Below are 19056 nucleotides of genomic sequence, written 5' to 3'. Positions count from 1 at the left end.
GGAGCAGGCCAGTTTATGGAAATCTTTGCCCTGATCGGGCAATTTACAATGAGTAAATGGACTTATGAGCAAGGCAATGCAAGGCTACAGGGAAACAAAAAGCATTCTGTGGACACACAAACATCAATCAATATGTTGCTGAATGCAAAATTATGGCACTGTTATGTCAGAAGAATGCAGGAAAAAATTCCATCTGGATCTGTACGATTCATCTTCAAACAAGCCAAAGACAAAATCTTTTAAAATGAATTTTACTCTGACTAGAAATATGGAAGGGGGGGTGGAGTTTCACTAAAACTTTTATTAAATTATCTACAATATTGTTTTGCTCATATTTGTGAACCTGTATCTTTCATTTCTGTAAAACAGCTAGCTGAAAAATATCACCATGAAAATCACTTTTATTTAAGAATGCAGTACTTATAACTAATGTTACATGCAGAATAGGTGTACAAGAATGGATATATTTTAATTTTCAACCATATATTAAAAATTGCAGATTTCACTGTTTTTTCCCCATTGGACAAGTGCTCCTTTAAAAAAACGAAAAGGGCCTGAATTAAAATGTATAAAATGGGAGGACAGAGGACAGAATTTTGACTCATAGTTTAGAGGCCTTAAACCTCCAAACACGAACACAATTGGATTACGTACCTACAGCTATGTGTATAGACATTTTGAGGATCAGAGGTCTTCAGAGGTTATTCTTATATAATGGCAGATAAAGGTGTAATGTCTACTACTTGCTACAGTTCATTTTAGATGTTGACTTCAATAACATTAATTTATATATTACATTTTATTTATTTTCTTTATCAGTTAGCTGAAGTTTCTGGGGTTGCTTGAAAATAATTGAAGGAACATTTTGGCCTTCAGAATATTTTCTTGCCTGCTGCTCCTCCATTTAATCCGTTTCTCCTTTTCTTCCCTATCTGGATATTTCCTCTTCCCTCCTTTAAAGAGAGTGCTCTACAACTTCTTTTGCAGACAGTTACAGTACACGCTTGCTCTTGCTGTGGCACAGCTCACACTGTTTTGTTCTCTCACCAACCCTGTTCTATTCTCTCTCTCCAGCTTTTCATCCACATATTTTCTTTGCTTTTCCTCCCACTCTATTGCAGCAACATTGTGGAATGTTCACAAGGTTGAAGGTCAAAAACCATCCCAACTTCAGAAATGTTGGATTCCAACAAAGCAGTTACAAATTGAAAAGGTGGATCTAAAAAACTTATTTTAGAAAAAGGACAAAAATGAATCTCTTATCTACTTATATAGAGATGTAAAACTCTAAAAAAAGGGAGAATAATTAGAAATTAGGTATTTATACGTAATCTAATAGGACAATTCATATGATTAATATGAATTGAACCACTCACATAGATTCCTAGCCAAAATCCAGGACCTCCATCTAACCCAGGAGGTGCACAGCCCCACCAAGGGAGACACATTATTGGACCTGGTACTGGCCACAGGTGACAATGTGGTGAGGGGACTGCAGGTGCTTGACCACCTGGGTGATAGTGATCATCACCTGCTGGAATTCACCATCCAGCACAAGGTGGCAAAGGCCTGCAGCAAGGCAGCAGACCTAGATTTCAGGAGGGTGAACTTCATTGAGCTAAGGAGAATAGTTGGGGAAGCACTGTGGTCCTGAAGGGGAGGGGAGGGGAGGGGAGCCAGGTGTTCAAAAAGAGTGGTTGCTCCTTAAGAAGACGATCCTCCAAGCCCAAAGGGAGGTAATCCCAACACGGATCAAAGGGAGCAGGAGGGTGCAAAAGCCCCCATGGCTCACCAAAAGCATCCACGAATGCCTTCTAACTAAAATGGAGGCGGACACCGAATGTAAGGGAGGGGCCATTACCAGGGAGGATTATACTGCGGCTACTCAGGGATGCAGGGGGGGCAGTCAGGAAGGCCAAGGCGGAGATGGAACTGGGACTAGCTTTCCAGATCAAGGATAACAAGAAGTCCTTTTTTAAATACATAGGGGGCAAAAAGAAGGTACCAGGTAACGTGGGGCCCCTGCAAGACATGCTAGGAAATTTGGTCATCATACCAGACAACAAAGCTAACCTATTTAATGATTTCTTTGCCTCCATTTTCCTAATCAGGGACCAGATCAGCTCCCGTCACCAGGCACCCCTCAGGCCCCAGGGGAGGTGCACCTAGGCCAAGGGTCAGGGAGGGTCTAGTCAGGGAACTTTTGGAGGGACTGGATGTATTTAAATCAGCTGGTCTGGACGATCTCCACCCCAGAGTGCTGAGGGAATTAGCTGAGGTCATTACGGGACCCCTGGCATGGCTTTACGAGCACTCGTGGTGCTCTGGTGTGGTGCCAGAGGACTGGAAGAGGGCCAACTTGGTTCCCATCTTTAAAAAAGGGAGGAAGGAGAACCCAGGGAACTATAGGCCAGTTAGTCTTATCTCGATCCTGGGTAAGCTTTTTGAGAGAATTACTCTGGCACATGTCCATGAGGGGCCAGCAGGGGAGATTATGCTTAGAGGCAACCAACATGGGTTCATTAGAGGCAGGTCCTGTCAGACCAACCGGGTGCCCCTCTACAACCAAGTCACCAAATCCTTAGATGCAGGGGTAGCAGTGGACATAGTCTTTCTGGACTTTCAGAAGGCCTTCGACACTGTCTCTCACCCCGTTCTCATTAAGAAACTGGGGGACTGTGGCATCAGCACCTACACAGTGAAATGGGCTGCTGACTGGCTGGAGGGCCACACCCAGAGAGTGGTAGCGGTCGGGTCATTTTCCACCTGGAAGGACGTGGGCAGTGGGGTTCCGCAGGGCTCAGTCCTTGGGCCCACACTGTTCAACATCTTCATCAGTGACTTGGACGAGGGGGTAAAAAGCACCCTGTTCAAATTTGCTGATGACACTAAGATGTGGGGGGATGTGGGCACATTAGAAGGGAGGAATAAGCTACAATTGGACCCAGACAGGTTGCAGGGCTGGGCGGATGAGAATAGGATGGGATTCAACACTGACAAGTGCAAGGTGATGCACCTGGGGAGGAAGAACCAGCACCATACCTACAGACTGGGGAACTCCCTTCTCGTCAGTGCAGAGGCAGAAAAGGATCTTGGAGTCATCACTGATGCCAAGATGAACATGGGCCGGCAGTGTGGGGGTGCAGTCAGGAAGGCCAACCTTACCTTGTCATGCATCCACAGATGCACCTCAAGCAGATCCAAGGAGGTGATACTCCCCCTCTATGCGGCACTGGTCAGGCCGCTGTTGGAGTACTTCGTCCAGTTCTGGGTGCCACATTTCAAGAGGGATATGGACAGCATGGAGAGGGTCCAGAGGAGGGCCACTCACATGATCAGGGGGCAACAGGGCAGCCTCTACAAGGAGAGGCTATGGGACCTGAATCTGTTCAGCCTTTGCAAGAGAAGGCTGAGGGGGGACCTGGTGGCCTGTTACAAACTAGTCAGAGGGGACCAGCAGGCATTAGGGGAGTCCCTGTTCCCCCGAGCTCTACCAGGAGTGACTAGAAATAATGGTCACAAGCTGGCAGAGGGTAAATTCAGATTAGACATCAGGAGGCATACTTCACGGTCAGGGCAGCTAGGATCTGGAACCAACTTGCAAGCGAAGTGGTGCTGGCTCCTACCCTGGGGGTCTTTAAGACAAGGCTAGACAAACACCTTGCTGGGGCCGTTTGACACCAGTACTCTTTCCTGCCATGGCAGGGGTCAGACTTGTTGATCTGCTCAGGTCCTTTCCGACCTTACTAACTATGAAATTATGAATTAAGGCTAAGATCCCTTATCATATTCATAGTGACTGAGAACAGAAAGGGACCATTAACTTAAATTGGATGCCAATAGGATTCTGCTAACAAGCCCTCAGTTCAGTAGGTTGGAGGTAGAAGTCTTCAATCACCAGACATATCAGTTGGTTTAAAATCCTTGTGAAAATGTTATAACAGTTAAGAGCATGGTACCTTGTCTCTGATGTTCCATCTAAATGTCCGACACAAAGGTTGAGATATAAATGTTATCAGTCAGAGAGCAATCATAATGAAATGCTTCATTAAGCCATCAGGAAATAAATCTAAAATAAAACAAACTACTATATTGCTTTGCAAATCAAAATCTGGAATATTTTAACAGTGTGCAGGATTCGGAATTTGAAGAGCCTCAGCACAGAAGCTGGGAATGCCAAGTTCCCATTGAAAATTACCTTTTCGTAGGATCTATTCCTGAATTCATTTCGAGATTGAAATGAATAATTAATTTTAGTTTGGTTTAGGATGACACACCACACATTTCCTGGGTAAACACATACACACACACACGACGCATGCCTCTGGGGCTTCAAACATTTACTTTAGCCTCTGTACTTGATTCACAAGTTTTTTAGCTGATACTGATTTCAGTGAAACTACAGAAATTGGTATCTGTTGTTCATTTGGACCTAACTATTTATGGAAATAATCAGATGGGTGTTCAAGATAAAGTTTATCTATTAGCAGAGATATTATTGAAATCTCCAGAAGAAAGGTCAAGAAAAAAGCCTTGAGTAATTTTTCAGTGTCTCTGCCATTCTTTATTTAATAGAAGAGTCATGGAATTTTTTTATTTACTGCTGCCACGATGTGACTTTAAACCTTCTGTTTCCAGTTCATAATAAATCACAGGTACTTATAATATTTCCAAACATGCAATTAAAGGGATCAACTCTTTCAAAAGCCCCATACGCATTAGTAGTGAACATTATTTTTAAGAAGTCACATGGTAAAAGGTCCTGAGAGCTTTGATGTTCCATTTTAGTTAGGATTTTTAGAAAGAAGCTTCAAAGTCTTTGACCTAGATGATTTCTAGCCCCTGTATGGATCTAGACAGAAAGCAAAAGGCACATGTAGCACCTAACTTGTGGAACTCTAGAACTTCTCTGTCCCTGATCTCCACACCTGCAGGGCTTGCTTCTGGAGGTGAGAAATAAATATAATGGAGTCATGGTCTGGTCTACATTCACGTCAGCTACAAAAAGCAAAGCTGGCACCTAGGAAGATTCCATATAGGTGACCGTATGGGACAAAGGAAAATCTGGGACACTGCCAGGACAATGCCTGCCCGCCTGCTCTACCTCCCTCCCTGACTGTGCCCCATGCCTTTGCAATTCCAGAACACTCATTTTAATTTTTCATCGACTGGCTGGGACTGTCCTGGTCAAACCAGGATGTATGGTCACCCTTTATATAGGAGTTCAGGGAGACATTCTGAAAGGTGACTCTGAATTCCTCTTAGGGTGGTAGACTTTGCACTACCTCTTTTTTTTTTTTATACAGACTTACCTCTCTACTCCAGACTTGTATCCTTCTGAAGTCCTGCCCTATATGCCTGATATCGCCTCATAGATCTCTAGCCATCAGCCCAGGCTCAACAGAGTTAAAAAAATGGCTTTATCTTTATGTTCTCCCAGCCACCACTTTGTCAATCACTGTGGACATCACCATCATGCTGCCTATTATTCATATTACCTGGGGATTCATCTTCAGTTCTAGTTCTTCATATTTGGGCATGTCTAAATCTTTCAGGTTTTTTTCTGTGTAACATCTCTGAGACACAGCCTATCCATTTATAGAGCTAACATTCTCATCATCTTGCTTCTCAATTACTGAAACATTCTTTTCCCCAGCCTTGACAAATGCAATATTGCTTCATTCATATCCTTTCAGAATGCTGCTGCAAAGGTCATTTTCCAAGCCTGTCACTTTAGCAATGTGACCCTCTTCTGTGTATCTTTTCACTGGCTCCCTCGTCTCTACTACATCAAACATAAGGTACTTGTTGTCACTTTCAAGGCCTTTCATGGCCTATTCCTATCTAATCTATTAATTCACATTCAGTATTGAGACGTTGATTTCTGTTCTACCATATCATCCACCCTTGTCTGCTTGCTAAATTTTTAAAATATCTTTTTACTTCCCCTCACGCTGCACCATGCACATGGAAAGAGTCTCATAAGCATCCACAAGGCTACATCTCACTGTTATCCTTCACTTCCCTCCTTAATACTGTTCTTTCCTTCCACAAAAAAAAATTGGTAAAACTAGCTGAGACAGCTGCTTGTCAGGCTGACCAATATTGTTTTGTTACCAAGTAGTACTCCATCTGTTGCTATATTTAAATTGTAAGCTCTCTGGGTGGGAAGGAAGCATTTTTTCCCCCAGTTTCTTTTCTCCTACTGTATACATAGGCAGATGCCAAAATAGTGGCCCTGGGGAGCCTGCACCAAGGGACTTCTGAAGTCCCTTCTGCAGAGTCTGTGCTTTTGTTGCTGTAGCATCCAAGGTGTTGTGACTGTGCACCACAATGACAGGGATCTTGGAGGCTCTGGGTAAGGTAAGACTTGCTTGAAATCCCAACCACCCTCTCCCTACTGCTCTGCAAAATCCTTGTCCCCGACTCTGCTCGGCCGAGCGGGTAGAAATAAGTACACTTTTGGTTTTGTACTTTGTACTCCTGTGTGCAGACTTGAGGTAATGATTTTTAGGAATCTTGTGGGGTCTTTTTTAGTAATGTAGGTATTTCTGGGTTTAAACGTTCATAGACTCTGTTCTCAGTTTTTTCTTTTTGAAGCCCCTCCTGCCCCACCACAAAAGGGCAAGAGCAGTAAAAGCCATGGCTGTATACAGTTTCACTACACTAATTAGTTCCTGGCACAGAATTCTTTCAGGTCCATATGCCAATGGCACATCTAAAAGCTGCTCAGCAACAATTCTGGGTGATGTTGGGACTAGAGCCAGCTTCTATATTGAAAAGACATTGCCAACACTATGACACTTCTCCTTCATGGGAAACTTGGGCCCAGCAGGGAATGTGACCCTGAATGTTGTATTTGGTACCTAGCAATATACAGGTTTGCTCATTTCTCACCAAAATGAATTGATTCCTTGATCTTAGTCTTAAATTAAAAGTATGTGTTGACTGTTCCAAGACAATAAGTGCTTTATTATCTCGAAAAGAAAAGTATTTTGCTGAATATTCATGATCACAAAAGCTCATCATAACGATCCTCATGATGAAGATTTCCTTGATATTTGTACTGATGCTTTTTTATACTTTTATTTCAAATACTACCTATAGTTCGTCATTGATTAGGAAAAGACTAGGATGCTTTTCTATGTACAACACCAGGTGTTTAGCTATTTCACTATCTTTTGAATTATAATTGGTATGGTGATTGCAGGCTATCCAGTAAAAATTCTGTCTGGTTTACTCATACGGTTCAGGAATGTGCCTCCTATTTCATTCCCTTTCTCCCTTAAAAAAAGAAATTATTTTTCAGGTTTTTCAATACTTCCATCCTGCTATGAACAAACTTCAATAAGCAGTCTAATATCATTCCCTTGCATTAAGGTTTGAGTTTCAGTGAGTTGAAACTCAAAAAGAAATTCTATACAAAAAGCAGAAAGCTTGGTCAGAGTACTAGGGAAGAGTACAAGAGAAATTATATGGGCATGTGAGAGAAAGTTAGGAAGGTCAAGGCATGATTTGAGGTGCAACTGGGGAAAGACATAAAAGGCAATAGGAAGGTGTTCTGTATTCCTTACTAGACTATGTCTCACAGCTGTCAAAGATTATCTGAAACGTTGGGTTTTGCATTAATCTCAACTCATCCCTACTTCCAACTATTAGGGGTACACCGATAAAGATTTTTTTGACTGATACCAATGGCTGATTATTAACCAACCATGTTGGCTGATATCAATCTGATAGCTGATATGCATCCTGGCAGCTTGGAGAGCATCTGACCAGTAAGTCCGTGGTGGGGAAGGGGCACGGGGGAGGAAAGGGTCATAAGAGGTGCAGATCAAGGCCCCCATAGTGAGGGAGGGAATGGGGCTGGAGAAGGGGCAGGGACAGGGGCAGGCACTTCCCAGCCAAGGCAGGGTGGGGCATGGGATGGAGCCATGGGTGGCTCGTCCGGAGGGTGCAGGTGGTTTGGGGATAGCTTTTTGCCACTGTGTGCACCCCCAAGGGAGGCATGGGTGGCATGTGCCCCCTGGATTTGTGCACAAGGTGCCTGTACTGTTCTCTGGCTCCAGGCTGATTCCCTTCTTGCTCTCTGGCCCCCTGCTGAGCAAGGGGCAGTGGTGAAATCAACCCAGAACCACTGAGCAGCCTGAGATCCAGCACTGATTTCCTTGGCACCCTCAGGCTGTGTTTTGCATCCTACCATTCTCTGGCTCTGCCCTGATTTTCCTTCCAACCCCTCATTCAGCAGGGAGTCAGAGAACAGCTAGGGAACCATTGCAGAACTGGAGAGCAGAGGGAATCAGACCCGGCCTGTCTGGTGCTGGCTACAGTCTGATTCACCTGCTGCTCCCTGGCTCTGAGCTGGATCCTGCACTGTTCCTTGGTTTCCCGCTGAGCCAGGAAGTGATGAGGGATCCAGCACAGAGCCATCCATGCTTGCAGCATCTGGCAGTGCGGGGGGGCACAAAGTAAGGGAGAGGTTAAGTGGCTTGGGGCAAGCAATGGAGGGGCAAGGTGCAGTGGGGGGGAGAGTCCAGTATCAGGTAGCCCGTCCCCCCTTGCTACTTTCCTCCCCACTGCTTGCTTCCATGGTGCTGCACTCCTTGCTGTAGCTGGGGGGTCAAGGGGATGAATTTAAAATAACCCTCCAATAAAAGTTTATTTACAATAAAAATGATAATTTTTGATATATATAATCTAATTGGGGGGGTGCCTTAAATTCAAGATTGTCTTGGATTTGAGTAAATACGTGTGTGTATGTGCGCACGCGCGCGCGTGTGTGTAGTAGCCTGCGTATTTTGGAAGCTACCCAAAAGTAAAGTATGATTTGAATAAAAGAATGAATACTATCTCTAAATGGTATTAATTAAACCATTTCTCGTCCTGCAGTTGTCAAAAAATATTTCTGCATTACTGACACATTTAACCTATTTCTGTCATGTGACAATGGTAAGGATTACAGAAAGAGTCATTTTTTCTTCTAACCCTGAACAAGGAACATAATTAGAAGAAAGGAGAGAATATTATTCAAAAAATTATTCTGTCTCTTTGCACTTGGGCAAATGACACTTTTAAACCAATGTACATTACATCAAGTTCTTGAACCCAGTGTAAATTATCCTTGAAGGCAGAGCAGACAGACAAGCCTGTTTATTTCTGGGCTGCGTCCAGACTGCACATTCCACCTTCAGCTGTTCTCCATGCTGTAAGGGAGCAGTGCAAGGTTTGGGGATTTTTTTGGACCCCAAGGATCCCAGGATCAAAAAACCCATGCAATAAAAAAGCAACACAGCACATGAGGGGGCAGTGCACACCACCCAAAACCAGAGCTTGGCCAGCCAGAGGCATGTGCCAGCTACTGGCCAGGCTCTGAGTAGCCCTGGGAGGCCCCCAGGACCCAAGATAAAGCTGCTGGGGCTAACCGAGTGCTGGCCCCAGCATCTCCTACCCCACTTACTGCTGCATGCCAGAGGGTATATGACACAGGCATTCCCTGGGGATAAGTAGCAGCAGCACAAGGTGTGTCACTGCTTCTTGTCCCTGCAGAAATAAACTAGGATGCTATTAATGTGCTTTGCCACTAGGTGTGAAGGAAGCTAGTAATAGCCTAATTGCATTGAACAAATGGCTGCCAGAGAGTAAATAAGGAACAACCCTGGTGCCAGGGTCAATTACATTTGAAAAGTTTTATGCATCTTTATGTCAGGGGTAATTCCACAATGGCATAGGTAAAGTTATCCCAGTGTAGGCATTTCCATTATTGACCTGCTTCCTGTTTACCCCTTCCTTTCTTGATTCCTCTAAACATTTAAAGAAACCGGATATGACTTTGACTAGGTAAAATGGCCAATCAGATTAAAATAACTTGTTTAAAAGAAAAATATTAATTGAAATAACAGTAGAGAGACTAATTATCTACCTGTTTCTTCACTGGAAATTGAGCCAGAGATTCTACTCCAGCCAGACATTATAGGGGTATCATGACTTAATCAATCCATAATATGTTCCAGATAATCTAATCAATTGATTCATTAAATGCATCTTCTAATTTTGCACATGTATAATGTTTTATATATGTATAATGATAACATAAGATATGACTCGGCATTATTGTTTCCCTTTCTGCCAGAGTATATTGATCCAAAAAAAATTAGCAGTAAAGCTGTGCTCTAGGGTACAATTTTGGTTATCACAAAGTTATTTGCAAATTCAGGTCAAATTCATTCAGTCATTGTGTCTGGAAAAAATGTTGTGCTAGAACATTAACTGTTTCCATTTCTATAATAGCCCAGTGTTTAGGTCACTTACCTAGGATGTGAGAGACCCAAGCTTCATTTCCTCCTCTGTCTGATTTGATTTGAACCCATCTGTCCAAATCTTCATACTATAAAGCAGGGTTGTCAAATATGTGACCCATGGACCAGATCTAGCCCATGGAACATTTCACTTGACCAATAGGTTCCCTGGGGAAAGGGGCCCAGCAGGAATTTGAGCGTAGGCAAACATAGGTCAAGCATGCCACTGAATTCTGAGGTACAGAACCCCACTGGGGGCACATTTTAATACTAGTAGGGCAAGTAATAGTGTTGACCCCCCTCAGTATTTTTAAGCTGCTCAACCCACTGCAGGAGGTGGGTTCAGATCCATCCTATGAGTGCCATAAGCTGTATCTGGTCCAGATAGCTTAACAAGTTTTACACCATTGCTATTGAGTATACAGCACGCTAAAGGCATTAAATTTGCTCTGAACACTGTTCTATTGTTCTATCGATGCTGTTGCACTTTGCATATGCCAATGAGTAGTTATTTAGTCAAAGTGGAACAGCTCCACTAGATGGAATTGACCAAACCCAATATAAAAAATACCAGAATTCCAAAATGTGTGGGAGTCTCCTTCTAAGAGGTGGGAATTTGGGTTTGGGGCTGGAAAAAAAAGCAATTGAACCTCAGCCTATAAAAAGATGTTACATTTGTACCTGGACAAGTTGTGCCTGTATTTGTCCCAGAACAGAAATGTCCCAGGACTGACATCTACACACCTCACCCTTTCTAATTAGGGTACAGTGAGCAGCTGAGTGCAGTGCTGCTTTTCTGTCATTGATTCAATGAGGCAATCCCAGGACAACTGTTCGGATGCACTATGACCTGGGATATTTCGAAAAGGGCAAGTCTAGTGCTCATCTTTAATAAATGGAAAAAAGAGAATCCAAGGAATTGTAGATCAGCCAGTCTCACCTGGGAAGATGATGGAGCAAATCCTAAGTGAATCTAATGTACAGAACCTAGGGGAGAACAAAGTAATCAGGAATAGCCAGAGTAGATTAACCAAGAGAAAGTCATGCCTGACCAAGCTTATTCCCTTCTGTTTTAAAGTAGTAGGGTCTGTGAATGTGGAGAGCGTAGTGGACATGATATACCTTCACTTCCACAGAGTTCTTGACACTGCTTCTCATAGCATTTTCAATGACAAGGTAAGGAAAGAGAGAATAGGTAAAAGTACTGTAACATAGATATATAAGTAAGTGGTCACTGTGCTCAACAAGTAGTTATCAACAACTTAATGTTTAGCTGGAGGGAGGTATCAGGTGGGATTCCTTAATGGTCCATCCTTTGTTCAGTCATCATCATCTTTAATGATCTGGATGATGGGATTCGGTGTATGCTTAGCAAGTTTGTATATGACATCAAGTTGGGTGGAATTGCAAACACTTTGGAGGGCAGGGTGAGGATCCAGAATGACCCGGATAGACTGGAAAATGGTCTGCCATCAATCAGATGAGATTCAAGGAGGAGAAATACAAAGTCATGCAGTTGGGATAGAATAATTGCATGCACAAATGCAGACAGTGGAATGACTGACTAGGCTAAAGTACTACAGAGAAGGGTATGGGGTTTACAGTAGACTGTAAACTGCATATAAGCCTGTGTGCAGTCCTGAACTTAAGGGATTCATGGGGTGTCTTGCATGATTTCTTGAGTTTGATTTTACCAATATGACATGTGTAGTCTTTACATCAAACTCTATTTAGCCTTATCACCCTTATGTCTATATGCATGATGATTTTTTATGTTATAACAGGGTCAGGACTGCACAGTATGATAATAAATTTCACATGATAAACAATGCATTTCTTGGGCACCTAAGGAAAGGCTGAAAAGCACTAATCAGCATCTGACATGAGTATGTTTACTTATAGAAAGACCTTCCCAGAGAATGTCTAATTTACATTTTAAAAGAAAAAACCCTAGCACCTTACCCACTGAGAGGAAATTAGGAGAGTACCACTGTATTGGATTAGTGAATCTCCATATCTGAAGGGGTGTACATATGCCCATGATCTTAGATCAGGAAAGATTTCTGCTGTAGCAGAAAAACCTTTTTTATGGTGCTGCTTGTTTTTTTTTTTAATACATTATTTTTGTTATCTTTTCACCTATTTATTGTTAGGGTTAACTGTGATTCCAGAATTTTTACCACACAGGCTTGACCGTTCTAAGGAAAGGGAGATCCATCTTCTCTGAATTCACAATTAGACAAGGTGTGATTCATCTAGCTGACAAAATCCCCACCGTTCAGAGCTGGACTGGGTGAGACAGGTAATGCTGAGGTTCCACAACCCAATGAGCTGGCTCCATCTCAGCTGGCTCTGGATAAATTTGTTTATCCCAAGCCAAAGTGACATCTATTTATATTGCAGCCTAGTCTCCCCCAGCCTAGGGCAAATGCCAGTCACTGAGATATTGAACACAAGAGCACCTCTCACATTATTAGTTTTATGTAACTTTCTTATCTTTTCTTACAAACTACAAAGAAACAAATGTTTCCCTTCTGGTGAAAATGAATGTTTTATTCAATAAAATTTTGTTTGTTTGTTTGTCTGTTTCTCATTTCATCAGGAAGAAAAGGCACAAGAAATTTTAGCACAACTAAGTTACACTTTCCCCTCTAACTTTTGGTTCAATTGCTCTTTCATTTGTATAACATAAAGACTAAAACACTATATTGCTGTTTTTGTTAATTCTTTCTTAGTCCAGAAAGATAGGTTCTTTAGACAACACTGTCTTTGCCCTGTATCAGAAAGAAGAAGATACATTGTTTCTTCTAGCAGATATTGGAATTGTATGGGATTTTATGGTTCACAGGCAAATCTTTAGCATGTACAATTTTTGATGGATAGAAGGAGAGGCTATATTCTAGTTCAGAAAGGGGTTTCATAGTACTTTCCAGGCCGTGGCTACAATGTAGGTTTGGAAATAGATTACAAATTATTAAAATTAATTTCTTCATTTCTTAGTTGATCTACTGCTTCTGTTTTTAAGATACGAAGCTTCAATATTATTTTAAATAAGTGGAATATCTTCATCTCTATCATTAATGTATGTTTGTCTGTATTTGTATTGGTTACATAAAATACAGTGGATAAAACTGTTCAGTTTCTAAAGATCCTTCAGGCTGTACATAACAAACATCTTAGATAAGAGAGGAGAATTGGAGGATCCTTGATAATGGATTTCTCACTTTTTTTTTTGGAGTATCCACTGGTGCGTTTGTGCAAGATGCTTTACTGTACATTAGACTAATGTTCAGTAAAGCATCACCACCCACACAAGCACATCACTTATTGCATATTAAATTAGTTTAATGCACCTTTTAATGAACAAACAGGTACTAGAAAAACAGTGCATTAATTAATGCACCAATGTGCATGTGTAGATTGAGACAGGGAGAAATTTTCTCCCCATCAGCCCTGGGTGCAGGGAGCCACAACTGCTGCCTGGGCAAGCCATGATCTCTGTGGGGCAGGGTGAGAGGGACTGTCCTGGCTCCAGGCAGCTCCATCGCAGATGTGAAGATATTGGGCCTGGCCCCAAGCCCCATGGGGTGGGGGTAGCTGTCCCTGCTCAGGGATATCCCCAACAGCTGCCCCTGAGTGGGGACAGCTCCTCCTACCTCTTGGAGCCCAGGTATGAGCCCCATGCCCCTTGCCAACCTGGAGCTCAACCTGGGTCAGAGCAGGGCAGGAGCAGCCATGGACTGAACTGCTCCTATTGAGAGCAAATTTGGTCCTGACGGGTGCACATATAGCAGCATTCATGGCCATAGCTTAATGTGCCTGAATATACTGCTCAGTAACTTTCATGGGCATTAATTGCACTCCCACTGTTATTCAAATGATTGATGGGCATTTAGTTTTTTAACATTCCTCTCTCCTTTTATACCAGCAAGAATTTGGTGTTAGGTAGGCATGGCTACATGTGCATCAGACTGTACAGTTGTTACTGCACAGTAATTTCATACTTCACAGTCCAGTGCTGCATGGGTCATTTCTGATGCTACTTGTTCTACTGCACAGTAGCATCAGTGTCATGGTTTGTGCCCACCAAAGCTACGTCACAATAGCAATGAGCTATGGCGATGTAGCTCATCACTATGGTGGCATAGTATCTCATACAGACGCGCCCAGAGTAATATACTTGATGCTATGTCAATATCAGAAAACTCGGTGCTCATACATGCTATTTTGAGTGGATCGATATACCTGAAGAAATTTTGCTAATAGAAGTGTAATTTGATTTTGACACATGCGAAATTCATATTCTCAAGAGTAAAGACATTGCCATGCAATAGAGGACTCTTAAACTGTGCATTGCAGTAGATAAGTAAAAAAGAGGATAAAGAAAAGTTCCCCCGTGAATCAAATAAAGAGGCTTGTACCTCCTGTATATGCCATGTACAGGAACTGTCATCTGTATGTGCAATGACTGCTGAAGTATTTCTTTGAATGAATGTGAGATAACCAACTCCTTCCCTATTTGTCAAATGTATGTATGTTACATTTTGAATATTTCTGTTTTTGTCTTGCTTTGATCAGTAAATAATGCCTTTATTTTTATTTAATTTTGGTTTCAGATATGTATTTAATGGACTGTCCTTGATTGCCAATGTGTGGCTGCAGTTTTTGGATCATTTTCTTTTTCCTGAGAAGTATACAGCCATTACTCAAGTGGCCAAATTAAAGTTCTGAGTGTATTTGTTCGTCTAATAAAAATAAATCAGAGTCCTTGGAAATGGCACAATTGATCCCTCAGTAACAGAAGGCTTCTGTGACTTTGGATATACAACACTTGCTTTTTAAATTCTGGTCTTACTTGATTAACAGTGTATTTATTTCCTCTTTCCTTTGAACTAAGAGCTTCCCCCTCCCCCCTTGCTGTTCAAGTATATATCTCAAACACCAGCTTGTCAACTGGTGACTTTGAAGCTCCAGTAACTATGGACATTAAACTACACTGGCAGAAAAATAACTGTGATGTCAAAAAAAGAACTGTGAGGTTATAGGCACTCAAGAAAGATTAGGACAAAGCTTTCCAATGACAAAAGACTTAAAAGAACATGGCAAGGCACAAACAAAACTCTTCAGTAAGCATTGTTCTGGCTTTGATTTATTTCTGTGATGTAGGAGAACTGAGTGTGTCACCTGTTTGAGATAATGTGGAAGTAACTTGGCTGAATGCCAAATTGGCTTGCAAAGAATTAATGCCACAAGCACACACATTTAACCTGATGTTAACAACATTGGCTCCATTTTCTGCTGTAAGCTTTTCTTCCTTTGATTTTTGAGACTTGTTTGTGGTGTAAAGGTGTCAGCACATTGTCTTATCTTAATAGAAATTTAAAGAGTTCATGACCAGTCAGAGAAAATGTTATTTGGACTATGATCTCAAGCAAAGAAGTAAGAAGGTGCAGGTGTAAAGGAGCTGTTCAGGCTATTCTGCCATGTGTGCCAGACTCAGAAAGGTATGTATCCACCCAATTTGTATTTAGGCCTCTAAGTTACCATTTAAATCAAAAGTTATTTTAGGCACTGAACTGCCTTTGTGAATCTGGACCTTACTTGCAGCCTGTAGCATGAGAGAGGGGATGGATTGGGATGGCTGTGCTGGGGCTCCAACTCTTTACTCTCTGTCTAGCGCAGGGCTGAATGAGGACCAGTAAATTTACTATTTCTCTTTCTCTCTAAGGAAGAAAGAGGATTGCATTCATACTTCAGAGAAATATCTCAAAATCACAAACCCACATTGGGTGGTTCAAATGTCTAGCTGTCCCTTGGTCAGAAGGTGCAAAAAGCCAGCACTTAACCCTGAATTTGTACTGAGACTTAGATAACTTCCTAACTTTTCTTTTTCCTCTGCAGTCATGCCTTCTGCACCAACTGCAACATTAATTTAAAGTCATCTTTTGATAAGATCACGCTGGGATATCAGGAAAATTAAAGCTGTCAAAAACATACACAATTAAAATTTGTAAAATTAATGGACTGCAAAATAGTAAAGGGTTTGCAGTAGGCAGTCCAGATGATCAGGTCAACAGGAGACGCTATTAAAGTGATCATGATAAATGGTGACAGGTAGACATTTTCATGCTGAAAAGTGTATTTATTGGGAAAGTAAGTGAAATGGTGGAACAGCTTTGTAGTTGAAATATCAATACATTTTACTTTTACAACAGCTAATTGCTGGCTTTATTGCATTGTGGAAAGACCATTGCTTTATATGGTACCAGTAAAAACTACTATGAGGGCTGTGCAAATAACTGATTTTTTAGGCTGTTAGCCAAATTGGAAGAAGAAGAAAAAAAAATCAGCTCAGCCAAAACAAAATAAGAAACAAATATGACAAGCAAAAATGTATTTAATTAAGTTTTCAGGAATTTTTTTTTCTTTTTAAATATTATATTTAAGAAAATTTTGAAACAAAAAGAATGCTTCAAAAAGTAAAACCCAATGTGAATTTCTTGATTTTTTTTTCTTTTTGGTTTCTCTCAATTAGAAAGATTTCAGTGAATTTTACATACATTTGTGGATAGTTTTGGTCTGTTTTTTGAAAATAAACCACTAGTCAAAAGTACACTAAGGTCCATGTCAGGCATGCAGACTTCAGGGATAATTATAGGTACTGATCTGAAAGAGCTCAAATGATTCTAAACCATCTCTAGCATTTGTGATTCTTTCCAAAAAAGAAACTGAACAGTTGGAGATGTTTCTTCTGGTATCTCTAACTCAATAAATGATGCATGCCAGGAAGGGTATTGAATAGGGGACAGATCACTCTAGAGATAGCCACTGCTGTGCTCTCCCTACATAGCAACCACTATTGCCGCTGTCAGAGACAGCTACTGGGCTAGATGGGCCATTGGTCTGATCCAGTATGGTACTTACGTTCTTAGAGCAAGAAACCTCAATTAGCTTTTGAATTCCTTCATGATACTCAGAATTCAGGTGATGCATGTGTGTTTAAGAAACAGGTGTCTGAAGCAGGAGTACTCTTCTAGTTTTTTATAGGTGTGTTTACAGTACTTAATAATAAAACATTGCTATTATCTGTGCATGCCATCAACCAGAGAAAGAGATGATTCCACAAATAGTTGGTGTGCTATACACTTCCCCTTTCAGGGGAAGCTCACCCTGATCATCTGAAGACCACATTGGTAACTTTCTAGAATGTCACTGAGAAATATATATAGTCCATATTTCTACAGTACCTACTGCAGTGAAACTCCTTTTTGCTTGGAGCTTCTAGACATTTGTATAATTAACTAATATTGAAAACTAGACATTTAGTTATATTTTCATTCATGATTTTATTCTTGAAAATAAACAAGACAACCTTTGTCTCTATAACTATATACAGCACTGCCTTATTTTTCTCCTTTTAAATCCTTTCTTAAACTTGCCTTTTGCAATAATGCCTACAAAAAAGTTGACCAAAAATAGGCCACTGCTTATCGCATTATTCTCATCTGTTTGTATCTTTCTGCTAGCCTGCTGTCTATATCTACCTACTTTTAAATGTTCAAGCCCTTTATTCTCTGCATTTTTGATCAATGATGGGGGCTCTGAGGCATTATGGTAATACAAATAAATCTTCTCTCCACCATTTAAGAAAGACAAAATCTGACATTGTTTTAAAAGAGAATATTATTTACTCTACTGTGGCAAGGACTTCCTCATGCTGTTATATTTAGTTGTATAACAAAGCTGATAGGTGCATGTATTTAAGACCAAAGCATGAAAAATACAATTTTAGAGCATAATATTTGTAAGCCCAAAGAGAGGTCAGCTAATCATAGTGTGTAGCATGCACTCTTGGTTTTTACTAGTTATATAGAAGAAAATAATTGTCTATAGGATAAAAGGAGAAATGTGATTCTTTTGTGTCAAAGGATGACCTTTTAGGCTGTTAACTGCTCGTTCAGAGTCCACCAGATATTGTGACATTTGAAATGCAAATTTTAATCTTGTCTATTATTTTACTTCTGTTTAAGCAGACATTTGAGCAAGGAAGGCAGGGGGGAGAATCTACAAATATTACAAATTTTACATGAGTTTACTCCAACTTTGTTCATGTCCTTTTTGTGTTTGCTCTTACCAAGGCTTCCAGCAAATAAGTTCACAGGTAGGAATGTCTTTGGAAATAGCAAATTTTAAGTGAATAATAAAGCAAATTTTGAAATAGTAAATGAGAAGGAATATTTGCACTAGAAAACTAATTCTATGAATTATGCTTCTCCAATCAGGGAATAAGATCCTAGGATGTTTGAATATAATCAGAATGAACCAATACTGCTGAACAAACCAATATTGAATATTTTCAATGTTCTGGTCTTAGTCAGAATTCATGGGAAGAATTATTTTCTGGGATACAACATGTTAGTGCACTGGACCAGAAAAATGCCTAGGAGATTTACATTCTATTCTTGACTTTGCTATGGGCCCCCTAGGTCGGTGTTTTTCAATGCATGGGTTGTGACCTAAAAGTGGATTGCAAGAATGTATGAAAGGCTCATGAACAAACTTGAAAAATGGATTCTCCTTTAAAAGAGAAAAACGTGGGAAACCACAAGTTTTCCCTTGCAGAGTTCCAGCCTGCAAGGGGCTGCTTGGAGGTGCTTGGGGCCCCCCTGCCCAACACACCCACCCCTTGCCCCACACACTGGGCAGGGAGGCTGGAGGCATGGGCCAGCAGGTCAAGAGTGAGGGGTACCAGCAGGGCAGG

Source organism: Crocodylus siamensis, chromosome 1 (assembly GCF_052110815.1).
Source record: "Crocodylus siamensis isolate JL-2025a chromosome 1, ASM5211081v1, whole genome shotgun sequence".
NCBI lineage: Eukaryota > Metazoa > Chordata > Crocodylia > Crocodylidae > Crocodylus > Crocodylus siamensis.
The sequence above is the reverse complement of the archived record's forward strand: the minus strand, read 5'-3'. Positions refer to the sequence as shown.